Below are 14,456 nucleotides of genomic sequence, written 5' to 3'. Positions count from 1 at the left end.
ATAAAGACTTTGTTAATTTGTATATACAATATATATGTAATTTTTTTTAAGGTCAGAAAACTTGGAGTTCACCGTTACAGAGAAAATGTTATGAATGACAATTTTTGTGTAGACTCTGGTGAACTGGGGAACCAGCGGAAAGATGGTTCCAGTATAAATTTAATTGTTTGTCATAAATTGTGTTAATTTTTGTTTCTCAAATTAATGTTGATTTGTCATCTAAGAGGTTAGATGGGCTGCCATGCAGGTATGGTCAGCCTGGATTTTGAGTTACCATGGTAACTGTTATTGTTGAGAGTTTTTATAAATATTTCTCGACTGTGAGATGTATATATTTAGATAGGGTAGCTATTTTTTTTTTCGAGGCATGTGCTAGTTCCTTTGTGGTCTGGGATAAGAAAAGCCATGTTCGAGTTCCTCGCCCACGGTTTTTCTTAAACCGGGACAATGGGGGATATGTAACAAGAGAGCAGTACATAGTACATGAACATCATAACAGCATGAACAGGCCACGTGGAGGATGAACAACCCACAGGCGCCAGACAGGCGGCGGCAGACAATGTAAAAGTTACACCTCTGTACAAGTTAGCCATGGAGTCAGGTCAACGGTCATCGAATCACAAAGAGGTCAGAGTTGTTGCCGCCATGGTAATCTTCAGGGATTAACCCCTAAACATCAAATGCAAAACCCTCATGTTCAGCTGAGGAGCAACAGATCAGGGCAGAGTCAGTTGAGTGGGCACAGCCCAGTAGGGAGGTGTGTGTGGACTCTGGGAAGGAACATCATCTCCAGGAAAACTGTGGAACAACATACGAGTAAGTACGGCTCTCTTGTACTAAAGCACCTCATTCAGTACCCTTGGCCTCTAGTAGGGAATATAGTTAGGGAGTGTCTTATTTAATTATTTCTAATAAAGTCAGAGATTAAGTGTTATTCAATGTGTATTAATGGTTCCTTGCTTTAGTGATATTGGGCCTACCGTCCCCTTTGCCCTAGTGACCTAGTGCTCTTAATTATTCAGTACTCCTCCCCCCGTTCGTCTTCCGTGTTGAGGTGTTTGTATTGGGTGTGTCCCGCCTTATTCTTGTGTACACCATAGTTCCCAAGTGGTCAGGATTATTCGAGTGTCAGGCCAGGATCCTTGTACCGTTCAATTGTTCCCTACACCTGTCCTGGTAGGTTATTCCATCTGCAAGACCTACGACTCTCACTCCGGTCCCCTGTCCGGTAACTCAGGGTGGTGGCAGCGTCACTCGGTAACTCATACGATAGGTTGTGACTACGATTATCTCTATCTTTCTGTCTCACTCGCCCTCACTAGTATCTCACTCTCCCTCGCCCTCACTCGCTCGCGTTCTCCCTCCCTTGCTCTCGTTCTCGCTCTCCTCTCTCTCTCCTCTCGCTCTGCCTCCCTCTTCCTCTCTCTCTCTCTCCTCTCGCTCTGCCTCCCTCTTCCTCTCTCTCTCTCTCCATCCTCTGTGTACTGGTTTACGTCTTCGTATGACGGCCCGAGTGTTAACATCTTATATGATCGGTATAGCATCTGTTATTACCATAGAAAGAGCGGAGATGGCACGGTTAGCTCAGTGGTAGTAGCGGAGCGCGGTCGAGATAGATACAAGGCGAGTTATTACAATTAGGGTCATTACACCACCTCACCCCCAACATGTCAACCCACCCCACGCCCAACACGTCAACCTACCGCACGCCCAACACGTCAACCCACCCCACGCCCAACACGTCAACCCACCTCACGCCCATACCCAATACCACACAGGTACAAGGCCAAAGATCCCATTAGCTCAGCCCTAACACCCGTCCTTCTCAGCCAAAAGGAAAAAGACCTCTCCAGACCACCCACCCCCACACACCCCTAACCAAAATTGGCTAAGTATACCAACCTGTCCTCTTAAAAATAATCGCTTTTGCGGCGGGTGGTGGTGGCGGCGGTGGTGGTGGGTGGTGGTGGCGGCGGCGGCTGGTGGTGGTGGGTGGTGGCGGCGGTGGTGGTGGGTGGTGGTGGTGGTGGTGGGTGGTGGTGGCGGCGGCGGCTGGTGGTGGTGGGTGGTGGCGGCGGTGGTGGTGGTGGCGGCGGCGGCTGGTGGTGGTGGGTGGTGGCGGCGGGTGGTGGTGGGTGGTGGCGGCGGGTGGTGGGTGGTGGCGGCTGTGGTGGGTGGTGGCGGGCGGCGGCGGCTGTGGTGGGTGGTGATGATCGGCGGTGGGGGGGCTGGTGGCGGCTGGCGGTGGCGGCTTGCGGTGGCGACTGTGGCAACGGGCGGTGACGGCTGATAGCGGGCGGTGGTGGCGGCTGGTGGCAGGTGGTGGTGGCGGTGGCGGCGGCTGGTGGTGGCGGCTGGTGGTGGTGGCAGCTGGTGGCGGTGATGGCGGCTGGTGGTGGTGGCAGCTGGTGGCGGTGATGGCGGCTGGTGGTGGTGGCAGCTGGTGGCGGTGATGGCGGCTGGTGGTGGTGGCAGCTGGTGGCGGTGATGGCGGCTGGTGGTGGTGGTGGTGGCGGCTGGTGGTGGTGGCAGCTGGTGGCGGCTGGTGGCGGTGATGGCGGCTGGTGGTGGTGATGGCGGCTGGTGGCGGGCGGTGGCGGGCGGTGGCGGCTTGTGGCGGCTGGTGGTGGCGGCGGTGGTGGGTGGTGGTGGTGGGTGGTGGTGGCGGCTGTGGTGGGTGGTGGCAGTGGTGTCGGCGGCGGCTGTGGTGGGTGGTGGCGGCGGCGGCGGTGATGGGTGGTGGCGGCGGCGGTGGTGGTGGGTGGTGGTGGCGGCGGCGGTGGTGGTGGGTGGTGGTGGCGGCGGCGGCTGGTGGTGGTGGGTGGTGGCGGCGGGTGGCGGTGGTGGGTGGCGGTGGCTGGTGGCGGGTGGCGGCTGGTGGTGGGCGGCGGGTGGCGGCTGGTGGCGGCCAGCTGGGACACACCCTTCACCACTGAAGGTCTGAGCAAAACTAACCATATGTCTCTCTCACCCACCAGCCCAGTGTTGCCAGCTCGCGCTCTCAAAATGTTTCCTTCAAAGATTGTATATTATCTTTGAACAACAAGTTTGATTATCAAGGAAATAATGCATATATTATTGTCACATTAATACTGTGCAATATCTTATTACATTCCTGCTAAATAATTATAATTTGAAACAGGACAAAAAATCCCACATATATATAAAAACCAACATTAGAGATCACGAGGCCTAGGCCTCGCCTGTGACCACACATCCTGCCTCCCTGGCCTGCTACCCTCACACACCTCACACTCTTAACTCTCTCATAATCACTCTCACTCTCTTACTCTGTCACTCTTACTCTCTGTCACTCTTACTCTCTGTCACTCTTACTCTCTGTCACTCTTACTCTGTCACTCTTACTCTGTCACTCTTACTCTGTCACTCTTACTCTCTGTCACTCTTACTCTCTGTCACTCTTACTCTGTCACTCTTACTCTCTGTCACTCTTACTCTCTGTCACTCTTACTCTCTGTCACTCTTACTCTCTGTCACTCTTACTCTCTGTCACTCTTACTCTCTGTCACTCTTACTCTCTGTCACTCTTACTCTCTGTCACTCTTACTCTCTGTCACTCTTACTCTCTGTCACTCTTACTCTCTGTCACTCTTACTCTCTGTCACTCTTACTCTCTGTCACTCTTACTCTCTGTCACTCTTACTCTCTGTCACTCTTACTCTCTGTCACTCTTACTCTCTGTCACTCTTACTCTCTGTCACTCTTACTCTCTGTCACTCTTACTCTCTGTCACTCTTACTCTCTGTCACTCTTACTCTCTGTCACTCTTACTCTGTCACTCTTACTCTCTGTCACTCTTACTCTCTGTCACTCTTACTCTCTGTCACTCTTACTCTCTGTCACTCTTACTCTCTGTCACTCTTACTCTCTGTCACTCTTACTCTGTCATTCTTTGTCACTCTCAGTCACCCTTACCCATTCATACTCTCTCACTCTTACTCTCATACTCTTACTCTCAATTACTCTTAATCTCTATCACTCTTACTCCCAATCACTCCTACTCCCAATCACTCCTACTCTCAATCACTCCTACTCTCATTCTTACTCTTACTCTTACTCCCAATCACTCTTACTCTCAATCACTCTTATTCTCATTCTTACTCTCACTCTTACTCTTACTGCCAATCACTCTTACTCCCAATCACTCCTACTCTCAATCACTCTTACTCTCAATCACTCTTACTCTCAATCACTCTTACTCTCATTCTTACTCTTACTCACTCTTACTCTCAATCACTCTTATTCTCATTCTTACTCCTACTCCCAATCACTCTTACTCCCAATCACTCTTACTCTCAATCACTCTTACTCCCAATCACTCTTACTCTCAATCACTCTTACTCTCAATCACTCTTACTCTCAATCACTCTTACTCTCATTCTTACTCTTACTCACTCTTACTCTCAATCACTCTTATTCTCATTCTTACTCCTACTCCCAATCACTCTTACTCCCAATCACTCTTACTCTCAATCACTCTTACTCCCAATCACTCTTACTCTCAATCACTCTTACTCTCAATCACTTTTACTCTCAATCACTCTTACTCTCAATCACTCTTACTCTCACTAACTCTCAATCACTCTTACTCTCACTCTAACTCTCAATCACTCTTACGCACTATTACTCACTCTTTCTCTCAGTCATCCTTACTCACTCTCATACTCACTCTTACTCTGTCACTCTTACTCTCTGTCACTCTTACTCTCTGTCACTCTTACTCTCTGTCACTCTTACTCTGTCACTCTTACTCTCTGTCACTCTTACTCTCTGTCACTCTTACTCTCTATCACTCTTACTCTGTCATTCATACTCTGTCACTCTTACTCACTCTCAGTCACCCTTACCCATTCATACTCACTCTCTCACTCTTACTCTCATACTCTTACTCTCAATTACTCTTACTCTCAATCACTCTTACTCCCAATCACTCCTACTCCCAATCACTCCTACTCTCAATCACTCCTACTCTCATTCTTACTCTTACTCTTACTCCCAATCACTCTTACTCTCAATCACTCTTATTCTCATTCTTACTCTTACTCTCACTCTTACTCTTACTCCCAATCACTCTTACTCCTAATCACTCTTACTCTCAATCACTCTTACTCTCAATCACTCTTACTCTCAATCACTCTTACTCTCATTCTTACTCTTACTCACTCTTACTCTCAATCACTCTTATTCTCATTCTTACTCCTACTCCCAATCACTCTTACTCCCAATCACTCTTACTCTCAATCACTCTTACTCCCAATCACTCTTACTCTCAATCACTCTTACTCTCAATCACTTTTACTCTCAATCACTCTTACTCTCAATCACTCTTACTCTCACTAACTCTCAATCACTCTTACTCTCACTCTAACTCTCAATCACTCTTACGCACTATTACTCACTCTTTCTCTCAGTCATCCTTACTCACTCTCATACTCACTCTTACTCTGTCACTCTTACTCTGTCACTCTTACTCTCTGTCACTCTTACTCTCTGTCACTCTTACTCTCTGTCACTCTTACTCTGTCACTCTTACTCTCTGTCACTCTTACTCTCTGTCACTCTTACTCTCTATCACTCTTACTCTGTCATTCATACTCTGTCACTCTTACTCACTCTCAGTCACCCTTACCCATTCATACTCACTCTCACTCTTACTCTCATACTCTTACTCTCAATTACTCTTACTCTCAATCACTCTTACTCCCAATCACTCCTACTCCCAATCACTCCTACTGTCAATCACTCCTACTCTCATTCTTACTCTTACTCTTACTCCCAATCACTCTTACTCTCAATCACTCTTATTCTCATTCTTACTCTTACTCTCACTCTTACTCTTACTCCCAATCACTCTTACTCTCAATCACTCTTACTCTCAATCACTCTTACTCTCAATCACTCTTACTCTCAATCACTCTTACTCTCAATCACTCTTACTCTCATTCTTACTCTTACTCACTCTTACTCTCAATCACTCTTATTCTCATTCTTACTCCTACTCTCACTCTAACTCCTACTCCCAATCACTCTTACTCTCAATCACTCTTACTCTCAATCACTCTTACTCCCAATCACTCTTACTCTCAATCACTCTTACTCTCAATCACTCTTACTCTCAATCACTCTTACTCCCAATCACTCTTACTCTCAATCACTCTTACTCTCACTCTAACTCTCAATCACTCTTACTCTCATACTCACCCTTACTCTCAATCACTTTACTCTCACTCTTACTCATTCTGTCACCCTTACTCACTCTGTCACTCTTACTTATACTCACTCTTACTCACACTTACACACTCTCTGGCACTCTCACTCACCTTCAGTCACTCTTACTCACTCTTACCCACTCTCGCTCACTCTTACTCACTCTAGTTAATAAGAACACGCCAATATAAGACAACAAAACGTTTTCAGATTCTTTCTCACCACTTTCCAGCAACTTTTATAATTTATATAAATTATCTTAGGGAATAATACATAAATTATATATTTAAACATGATATTAGTGTTTAGTGGAATGCATAAGGAGTCAAATTGTGTTAAAAAGAGCGATTTTTAGAAAATTTGGAAAACTACTTTTTCCTGTTCATATTATAACTAAATGGATTTTAAAGGTTTCACTCAGCCAATATATATCATTCACAATTTATTAATGAATTTTACAAAAAAACACCATAAATTTTATATTTAAACATGTAAAAACTATTTGTTTTACATTTGGAAGAAAATAATTGTAGAAAAACAATTTATAATTAAACCTTTGTGTTTGGATTTTTTGAGTAAAAGTTTCTCAAAGGCTCTCCTGCACCATTCTCAATGCAAATCATTCCCACACCTATGGGAAGAGATAGGCGAACGTTGTGTAGATGATTTGTGTTTGCTGGGTACCTCGTCCCTTGGCGCGGCTCCTTCTCTAGTTGTAACTACTGCGCCTTTTAACCCCTCTCTCTCTGGGGGTTCTCACCGCCGTCCTCGTCACGGCCGCCCTCGCTCGATTCCTTCCAGTTCTGCTACCTATCAAGCCTTGTTTGGTCCCACTTCGTGGGCCAAATATTTTGATCTCCTCCCTCTTGATTCTGCGCCTCCTGACGATTTCTCCCTCCATCGACATCTCGTTGATTCCGTGGATGCCTCCATTACTTTCAACCCCACTCGTCTCGGTACACGTGTCGTTGCTGCTCCTTCTCAGGATGCTGCTTCCCGCTTGGCTGCCTTATCCTGCCTTGGCGAGACCCCTGTTTGGGTCTCGAAGAACGCTCAGTTGAATGCCAGTGTTGGCACTATTTTGCTCCCGCCCCATGTTGCGACCGGTGTTCGGGGACCTGCGCGACTGCCACGACGATATTCAACATATCCTTGCTGCCCAGGGCCATTCTATTCTCCAGGTGGACACGTTTACTCGTCCCCCTCGTGGTAGTCGTCGTCAACCCCTCCGGGTTGTGAAGATTACCTTTGATGGTAGGACCCTTCCACCCTCTGTCATTCTTGCTGGTGCCAGGTGCTCTGTCCAGGAGTACATTCCTTCTCCTCGGCTCTGCAACAAGTGCTGGAGGTTTGGGCATGGTGCCCTCCGCTGCTTCGGGACTGTCTCTCTCTGTCCTTTGTGTGGTGGCGAAGGTCACTCTATGTCGGAGTGCACTTCTCCCCAGGCTCGTTGCCTCAACTGCGGTGAGGCCCATCCTACCTTCTCCCGTGCGTGTGTCCATTACAAGCTTGAGGCAGCCGTCCTCAACTTGAAGCACCGGGAGCGTTTATCTTTTCCTGAGGCGAGACGCCAGGTTCGCCGGCTCCCGCCGTATGCTAATATCTCTTATGCTCGCGTGTTGCGCTCTTCCTCTCCTCGTCCTTCCGGCCTTCCTCAGACTCACAACCGTTTCCGGGCCTTGGACCCTGATGCGCCCACTGCCCCCTCCTTTGTTCCTTTGGGTTCTCTCCCGAAGGATCCTCCTCCTGGTCCTCTGTCTGGGGTTCCCCTTCCTTCTACCCAGTCTGTCGTGTCTCCTGTGTCTTCTTCCTCGTCCCCCTCCGTTCCTCCTTCCCATCCACTTCCTCCATCTGTCGGCTCTCCCCGCCGCCTGTCGGTGCGGGCGGATATCCATCGCTCTCCTAACGGCCGTCGTGTGTGCTCTCGTTCGGCTTCTCCTGTTGAGACACTGGAATCCGTTGCCCGGTACGTAGTTGCTGGGACACCGGTCTCTTTAAGTCAGAAGCGTAAGCCTGGCTCCTCTCCTTCCTCTTCCCCGGCGGGTAAGAAGGCTTCGCTTTCTTCCTCAGCTCCTACTTCTGGCTCTGTTGCTCCTTCCCCTCCCGTTTCAGTGCTTACGCCCCCTGTTCCTGCTATGGATTTTTTTTTGGCCCCTGCTTCCCTTTCGGTTGCTGCTCTTGCTGGGGTGCGCTCCCCTGCTCCTCTCCGTTGTCTCCTCCTCTCCGTTGTCTCCTCCTCCTCCTCCGGACCCCGCCCGCCCTCCTCTGATCTGTTCTCCCGTTTCCTTCCCTCCGTCTTTGCTCAGTTTACCCATGCCCCCTAACCCTGACTTTGCTGACCCTGATCCCGACCCTGATATTCTTTAACGTGCTCTGTTGCTCTTTCGCCTTTGTTTCTTCCTTGTTCTCTGTTTTTGTCCTTTCTCTTCTCGTCGTTGTCCATTCTTCAATGGAACGTTCGAGGTTATTACCCCAATTTCCTCGAACTCCAACTTCTGATTTCGCGGTTTTCGCCTCTTTGTGTCTGTCTCCAGGAGCCAATGCTTGGTGATCATCCTGGTCGTTTTCGTGGCTATTCCTTTCTCTCCCCCCCCCCCAGCCTTTGCTGGGGCTTCTAATTCTTCTGCTCTCTTGATTCGTACTGATGTTCCCTTTGTTCCTTTACTTTTTCCTTCGCCTCTCCATTGTTCTGCTGCTCGTATCTTTGTGGGGAAATGGTACACAGTTTGTTCCATTTATCTCCCCCCGAGTGTCCCGCTCTCTCTTCCTGATTTGTAACACCTCCTAGACTCCTTGCCGGAGCCTGTGCTCCTGCTGGGTGACTTCAATTGTCGTCATTCTCTTTGGGGTGACGTTCTGACGAATACCCGGGGTCGCCTCCTTGAGCCGTTTCTCCTCTCTTCTTCCCTGTCTCTTCTGAATTCTGGTGGGCCCACTCATTTGGACTCTCGGACTCGCACCCTTTCTTGTCTTTATCTTTCTCTCTGCTCTTCTTCTCTTTACTTAGATTTCACGTGGCAGGTTCTTGATGACCTCCATGGAAGTGATCATTTCCCCATCCTTGTTTCCTTTTTCTCTTTTCGCCCTTCCCTCTCTTTCCCTAGGTGGCAGTTTGCTAAGGCAGACTGGACCCTATTTACCCTCAGTGCTGCTCTCTCTGACCTCTCCCTTCTGCCTCTCTCTCGCGCTCTCCTCCTTTTTCATGACACTGTCTTCAACGCTGCCCTCCGCTCTATTCCTCGCTCTTCCTCTTGGGGTCCACGGAAGTGCGTTCCCTGGTGGAATGCGGACTGTGCTCGGGCTGTCCGCTGTAAGCGTGCAGCCTGGAAGAGGCACCGCCGTAGGCAGACGACCGATTCTTTTCTTTTCCTTCGGAAAGTGAGTGCGGTGGCCCGTAGGGCCATCCGTACGGCTAAACGTGAATGTTGGGCATCTTATGTCTCAACAATTACGTCCGAAACCCCTCTGGCCCAGATCTGGAAGCGTATCCGCAAGATAGCGGGTAAGTTCGTTCCCGATGTTTCACCGGTCCTTCACCTCCATAATACTCTTGTGGCGGACCCATTGCAGGTCGCTTCCGAACTGGGTTCCCACTTTTCTTCTGTTAGCTCTGGTCTTCATCTTCCCCAATCTTTCCTTCTTCATAAACCTGTCCTTGAGTCTCGTCCTTTAGATTTCTGCACTCATCTTCAGCTTCCCTATAATGATCCCTTCTCTCTCTCTGAACTTCGTTCTGCCCTGGCCCTCTGCGGTTCTACGGCGGCGGGCTCCAATGGTATTCATTATGAGATGCTTCACCATCTCCCTCCGAGCACGTCTCAGTATTTACTGAGTCTGTATAATCGGATCTGGGAGTCGTCGTCAGTCCCTGAGGGCTGGCTCGATGCCGTTGTCCTCCCTGTTCGCAAACCGGGGTCTCTGGGTTCTTCCCCTAAGGACTTTCGCCCTATTGCTCTCACAAGTTGTGTCAGCAAACTCTTTGAACGTATGGTTAACGTTCCTCTGATGTGGTTCTTGGAACACCATCACCTCCTCTCTCCTTCTCAATTTGGTTTCTGCAAGTGCCGCAGCACGACAGATGTCCTGGTGAACTTGGAGGTCTATATTCGTACTGCTTTTGCTGCGAAGACCTCCGTTGTTGCCGTCCTTTTTGACCTGGAAAAGGCTTACACCACCACTTGGCGTTATCATATCCTATCTCAACTTCATTCTTTTGGCCTTCGTGGTCATCTCCCTCTCTTTCTCCACAGCTTCCTCTCTCGTCGTTCCTTTTGGGTGCGCCTTGGTACCGCTCTCTCTCCATCTTTTCAGCAATACGAAGGTGTGCCCCAGGGTAGTGTTCTGAGAACTACTCTTTTTCTGGTTGCCCTCAATGGTCTTCTTTCCTCTCTTCCTTCTGGTGTCTTCTCCGCTCTCTATGTCGATGATCTTACCCTTTGTTGCCAGGGTGATGATTCGCCTCTCCTTCAACGCCGGCTTCAACTTGCAATTGATGCCGTGTCGTCTTGGGCCACAGATCATGGCTTCGAGTTCTCTACTTCTAAGACTTGTGCCATGACTTTTACGCGGAAACGGGTTGTTCTTCGTCCCTCTTTGTCACTTTATGGTCATCCCCTTGAATACAAAGATTCCGCGAAGCTTTTGGGGTTATTCCTTGACACTCGTTTGTCTTGGTCTCCCCATATCTCTTACCTCCGTGTTGAGTGCGCTAAGGCCCTTACCCTCCTTCGGGTCTTGTCCCATACTTCTTGGGGGGCAGATAGGCGCACTCTCCTTGCTTTACATTCCTCTCTCGTCCTGTCTAAGCTCGATTATGGTTGCCCTGCTTACTCGTCTGCTTCTCCTTCTACTCTTCGCCGTCATGATGCTTTGCACCATTCTGGGTTGCGCCTCAGTTCTGGTGCCTTTCGTTCGACTCCCATCCTTAGCTTGTATGTTGACACTGGCTTCCTGTCTCTCCAGGACCGCCGTGATCGCTACCGTCTTCGCTATCTTGCGCGGTCCTTGCAACATCCTTCCTCTCGCATCTGTCGTGCTTTAACTTTTACCCCTCCTGCGGTTCCTGTTCCTCTTCACCACCTCCCTCTTTCTGTCCGGTTATCTCGCCTGCAGGATTCTCTTTCCGTTCGTATTTCTGATGTTTCTCCTCATGTTGTTCCTTCTTTGCCCCCATGGAGGGTCCCTCTTCCGCGGTTTTGTACATCCTTGACCCATATCACTAAAGCTTTTACCCCTCCTACGGTTCTAAAACGCCTTTTCCTCGAGCACTTTTCTTCTCACTCCCGCTCCGTTTCTGTCTTCACCGAAGGGTCTAAGTCAGCGGACGGTGTTGGCTACTCTGTTGTTTTTCCTGATCGCACTTATATGTGTCGCTTGCCTCCGGAGACTAGCATCTTTACAGCGGAACTTTATGCTATTCTCTATGCTCTTCGTCTCCTGCTTTCTCGTTTACAGTCTTCCTTTGTAGTTGTTGTTGACTCTCGTAGAGCCCTCATGGCTCTCGGGTCCTTTAATCCGGTTCATCCAGTAGTTGTCGAGATCCAGCATTGGCTGTTTCTCATTCACAGTAAATTTAAGTCGGTTGAGTTTTGTTGGGTTCCCAGCCATATTGGTGTGTCTTTAAATGAACGTGCGGATGCTGCTGCCAAGGAAGCTGTCCGCTCTTGTCCCATCTCTCGTAAAGGCATTCCGTATTCCGACTTTTACCCGGTTATCCATTCCTCAGTCCTTACCCGTTGGCAGGCTTCTTGGTTGTCTGTTACTGGTAACAAGCTACGTACTCTTAAATGTTGTGTTTCCTCGTGGCAGTCCTCCTTCCACCGTAACCGGCGGTGGGAAACAGCTCTGGCGAGGTTGCGTATTGGCCATACTCGCTTAACCCATGGTCACTTGATGGAGCGCCGCCCTGCTCCTTATTGTCCTAGTTGCATTGTCCCTCTTACGGTCGTGCATGTCCTTCTTGAATGTCCTGACTTCCAGGACGAGAGTGCGTCTTGCTTTCCGACCGCCCCTCACGGTCACCTGTCCCTCGCTAGAATTCTTGGTGACTCGGATACTTTTGATATCGTTCGCCTTATGCGTTTTTGTTCTCGTATTGGCATCCTTGGTGATATTTAGCGCCCTCTGATTATTTTGCGTATTTGATGGTGCTACATAGCCTTCCCGGTTTGGTGCCTTCTTTTGATAATTACTTACTTACTTCTGTATATTCGACCAAATATATATATAGTATCTTAGTGTCTGTGTTTATTTGTCACCATACTTTACGTAACAATAGAACCGTTACAGACCGAATGTGCTGTTACTGAACAGTACATATGTGACAAACTCACAAAATTAGACATAACGGTTACACAATATACCAATCCCCCTATGAAGCACATAAAAGGGTTTGCATTCTGGTTAAGAGCACATTCAAACATAACCTCCTCACCGCCATCTGGCAGCACAAACACTTCCTAGCAATCCGTGATCACGCACAACATGGACAGATGATCATTGGCACCACTTACATTCACCCAGATTCGCCGCTCGGCCACTGGAGGGGGTGATTGTCGTGATTCTGCTCCCCAGTTGTTGCCTGACGCTGCAAGGTGGTGGTTCGTTGTTGACAGTGGAGTGCGCTGACTGGCCGGTGGGCGGCTGGCAGTATGGCGACGTTTAGTGGAGGCCTGATTCGCCGTGTCGATAATGGGGGCCCGACTTCAGTGCACCTGTGGATTGGCCTGTGGTGTAAGTTGCGTTGTTGGATGTTTTGCGTGTGTTTGTCCCCGATCTTCTGGGACTGGAGAAGATTTCTGCTAGACGAGTGGCGGTGAAGTTTGCCAAGACGTCTGTTTACCTGGCTTTTGTGAAGTGCTGTTCTGACCGGTCGTAACCATTTCCTGTTTCGGCTGTATCTGTTACGGTCTCGGTCTATGGAGCCGTCGGTTTTTCACCAGGATGAATTTCCCCCTTGGGTGGGGTTGTGGATACCCCTGTGGTGGTTGGTTCTGTTGCTGTGCCATGTATCCTTCCTGCTTCGGGGTGCCTGTTTCTCTGCCTGCCTCTGCTTCGTCTGCCATGCCAGTTGAACCCATGGCCTCGGGGGGCCCTGCTCATAGTGTTATGACGTCGGTTGTTGTGGAGGTGCATCCGGCTCTGAGTGTGTCACCGGTGGTGGTCGAGGATCCTGTGGTGGAGGTGTATGTGCCTCTTGGTGGGAGCGGTGTGCTTCCTCGTGGTGGGTGTGTCGTTACCACTGCGTCTGCTGTTCAAGAGGCCTGCACTGCTCCTGCTGCAGGTGACGTGTTGCGGCTTTCTGCGGAGCCTGGAGATGTGTCCCCCGTGGCTGCTCCATGCTCCCCGTCGCAAGCACGTTCCACGGGAGCGCTCTAGGAGCAAGAGTAAGAGGGTGGGGCCTTTGTGTGGTGTGGCTGGTGATCCTCCCTCTGCTCTTCCCCCTACTGATGTCCTGAGGCCCGGCGGTGGTGGGCAGGTTCCTTGTGACGTGGATTTCCCGTTGGCTTCCCTGGCGGATGTGGGTTAGTGACAGCTGGAAAGTGGTGTCGGTGGCCCGATGTAATATGCTGGGTGTTGTGAGCACTTTGACGATTACGAAGTCTTCTGGGTCCTCAGTCACTGAGGGGACGTCCTCCGTGGGCCAACGGGTGGGTTGCCTTGTCGTTGCGGCTGCCGCTCCTACGGTGGGTTCGTGTGCGCAACCGGAGGGGCCGCATGGGTTGGGGGGACTCGATTGTTTGTATTTCTGCCTCTGTCTGTAGTTTGGGATTTTTGTTGTTTTCATGTACTGTTATGCACCTGTGTATGGGATGTAGGGCTGGTTATGTTTGTGTGTTATCTTTATGTTTTTATGTACTTAGTTTTCTAGATGTGATTAGGTTTTATGTTATTTATTTCTTGTACTGTTTCTTTGTCACGTTCTGTATCCTGTGCCCGTTTGGGTTTTCCTGTTTTATGCTTTGTGTCGTGTATATGTCATTCTTGGTTATTCTTGTGTATGTTTGGTATGTTTTCATGTCTTATTCCTTTCTTATGTTTACCCTGTGTGTATTCATGTATGATTTCCTCTTATGTTGCCTGTTTTGTTCTTTGTACATTGTTTTTATTTTATAATAAAAAAATAAAAAATAATTCAATCACGACAACACAACATGCACGGCTCACAACTACACCAACTTCACCAAAGTAAACACCTAACTTTCCTTGGCCCAGACTTTATAACAAGC

This window comes from Procambarus clarkii, chromosome 27, assembly GCF_040958095.1.
Source record: "Procambarus clarkii isolate CNS0578487 chromosome 27, FALCON_Pclarkii_2.0, whole genome shotgun sequence".
NCBI lineage: Eukaryota > Metazoa > Arthropoda > Malacostraca > Decapoda > Cambaridae > Procambarus > Procambarus clarkii.
This window is presented reverse-complemented; position numbering follows the sequence as displayed.